Consider the following 3,403-nt stretch of genomic DNA (forward strand, 5'->3'; position numbering starts at 1 on the left):
GCTTCCTATGCCTCTTTGATATGTATTTCACATATCCCAGGAGACATAGTCTTTCATTCACAATGGAGGAGGGTCATCCGGAGTCATGGAAGAGCCGCCAGCCTCTTGTAGATGTAAACCAAAACATGGTGGTGCTGGACCGGGCACTGTCAGATACGAGGATTTTAGCATGACAACACTGGATCTGCTCAGTGAATGAGTATTTGAAATGTGCAATCCACAGTTCAATAGTTGATAAGGTTCAATAAAGATGCCAGTCCATCCAGTTCAACCTGTGTGGGTGTGTGTACAGTATGTATTTATGTTAATACCATTTCCCTGTATATTGCGTTCACTAAGATTCCCATCTAAGAGTTTTTTTTTTTTAAATGATTGACACTTCCTGCTGACACCACCAACAGTGGAAGGGAGTTCCACATCCTTACAGCTCTGACAGCAAAAAAACTCTTATGCAGTTTAAGCTTAACCCCTTCGTGCCGGCGCCTCCAGGCCCTTTAAGGGTTTCAGAATCCGGGAGGCGGGGTGGGGTTTAGAGTCATGTGACCGCCGTGACACGCCGTCACGGTGGTCACATGATCAGGAAAGGTCCTGATCGAAAGAGGAGATTGGGACCTTTTGGTGAGTACCGGACATGTGTGCGCAAATGTGCGGCCGCTCAGCGTCTAGGCCCAGACGCCGGGAAGCCGCACATTTGCGTTCGGCCGGCATGAAGAGGTTAAACTGCTTTTTGTCCAACCTCATTGGGTAGGCACCTGTCCTCTTAAGTGACCTGAGACTGAAGAGTTCTCTTCCTATGCTAGAATCACCATTGAGATATTTGTACATCGCCATCTTATATCCTCATAAGCATCTCTTTTCCAAGGAAGGTATGTTTAATGTTTGTGTCGTTCTTTGTAAGTGAAGTCCTGCAGTCCCCTTATTAGTTTTTTTGCCTTTTTCTGGACTCTGTCCAGTTCCAGCTCATCCTTCTTGAGGATCCACTTTAAAGAGGAACTTCAGCCTTCATTATCCCGCCTAATATAGTTATTCCCCTGCTTACCTGATGTTATGTTTTGCACAGTAAAGATACTTACCCAGCCATCGGATCCAGTGTTGTCCTGCTGAAATCCTCTTCTCTGCAGCTGCCCCATGGGTCCAATGCTGCCACGTTGTTGGCTGTTCGGGGTTTAGGTGCCACTAGGCCTGCCTCCTCCTCCTTTAGTGATTGGAACTAGTATAGTGCTCCCAGCGCCTCCTGGGATATGTACGTCATGCATCCCTGGAGGCACTGGGGGTACTGGTGTAATTTGCCTAGGCAAATGACAGAGGACTGGGGGCAGGCCAAGAACTGTTATTGGAAAAAAGAAAAGAATATTAACCACCTCCCGCCCGCCATATAGTAATATGACGGACGCAAGGTGGTTCTCTCGTTCTGGGAGGACGTCATATGACGTCCTCCCATTCTCACCGTGCATGTGCAGCTCAGGGAGCACGCGGGACACAGCGGATCACCGATCACAGAAAGAGCCGAAGATGTCGGCTCGGTCATGTGATCAGCTGTGTCCAATCACAGCTGATCACATGTAAACAGGGAAATGCCGGTTATCTGCATTTCTCTCCTCTCGAGCTGTCACGGTGACAGCTCGAGAGGAGAGGAGAGCCGATAATCGGCTTTCCGTGGAGGGGACATGTACACTGATCATCAGTGCCGCCTATCAGTGCCATGTATCAGTGCTACCTTTCAGTGCCCCTCAGTAATGCCTGTCAATGCCCACCAGTGACTCCTCATCAGTGCCCATCAGTGCAGCCTATCAGTGCCCATCACTACAGCCTCATTAGCGCACATCAGTGAAGGAGAAAAATCACTTATTTACAAAATTGTATAACAAAAACTAAGAAAAACTTTTTTTTTTTCAAAATTTTCAGCGGTTTTTGGTCTGTTTTAAGAAAAAATAAAAAACCCCAGAGGTGATATAATACCACCAAAATAAAGCTCTATCTGTCACAAGAAAATTATAAAAATTTCATATGGGTACAGTGTTGCATGACGCCGCAATTTTCATTCAAAGTGTGACAGCGCTGAAAGCTGTAAATTGGCCTGGGCAGGAAGGGGGTATAAGTGCCCTGTAGGCTAGTGGTTAAAGAAAAATAAAGTGTGTGTGTGTGTGGGGGGGGGGGGGGGGGGGGGACAGAATGAAGAGGAGGAAAGTACTGTGAAAGGGTGACAATCCACTTTTTCTGATTTTGAAGATCCACTGTAAAGTGGTTCTAAAGTCTCAATGTTTTTTTTTCACCTTCATGCATTCTATGCATGAAGGTAAAAAAAACTTCTGTGTGCAGCAAGCCCCCTGCTATCAGTCACAGCCAGTGAGCCAATCACAAGAGGGAGGGGCCAAGCTGCAGCTTTGTGTGCGAATGGACACGCAGAGCAGCGACTCAGCAGTGCACCTGCTCGAGTTCCCCCATAGCAAACTGTTGGCTAGGGGGGCACCCGACAGGAGGGAGGAGCCAGGAGCCTCGGTGGGGGATTCGAGAAGAGGAGGATTCGGGCTACTCTGTGCAAAACCATTACAAGTTAGTATCACTTTAATAATCTCCGGCTTATGTATGAACTGGAGGTAATTATTTCTGAATTTGGTGTAGTAAGACCTACCTAAATCTTCCCCAGGTGTCTGGTGGTAGGGACCTTCGAATCTGGATCAGGGCATTTTAAAGGGCAATGGCACGAGAAGACTATCGGCTTTATGGAATTCCATGGGTGTGTTTCTATTGATACATACAGTGTAGGGAGTCTCTACATGCAAGGGTGGCTCCATAGGACCCTGCAAGGAGCTACCCTGAAACAAGAAACCTGGGGCAGCAGTCATGCCACCAGCTTAAACTGGAACATAATTGACCAGGGATGAAAAAATTAAAAGTGGAAGCTCCGCTTATTTGCCTCCTCCACCCCTCCACTGCCACTTTGTCACCTTTTGGGGGGAGGGGAGAGTGGGTACCTGGTTTTGACAGGTACCCGCTTCCACTTCTGGCTCAGTTCGCCGTGACAAAGTGAGCCGGATATTTAGGCCCCCTCCTTGCTCCCATAGTCTCCTGGGAACTTACACAGGTCCCAGGAGACTGCTGGACCAATCAAGAGGTGCAAAGCGACTCGCGCATGCGCAGTGGGCACCTGGCTGTGAAGCCGCAAGCTGTCACAGCCTGGTGACCACAGTAGAGATGCCCGTGTCGTGGAGGACAGAAGGCGAGAAGGGACTGCGCAGGTGAGTACATTGCTGGACCCCGGGACAGGTAACTGTGTTTGTTAAAAGTCAGCAGCTATAGTTTTTGTAGCTGCTGACGTTTAATAAACACAAAAACGTCTGGAACGCCGCTTTTAAGATAAAAAAGAAAAATATAAAGATTAAAAAAAGATATAAAATAGGAT

The sequence above is a fragment of the Staurois parvus genome, unplaced genomic scaffold (assembly GCF_062004578.1).
Source record: "Staurois parvus isolate SC_StPar_1 unplaced genomic scaffold, SC_StPar_1.0 ptg000151l, whole genome shotgun sequence".
Taxonomy (NCBI): domain Eukaryota; kingdom Metazoa; phylum Chordata; class Amphibia; order Anura; family Ranidae; genus Staurois; species Staurois parvus.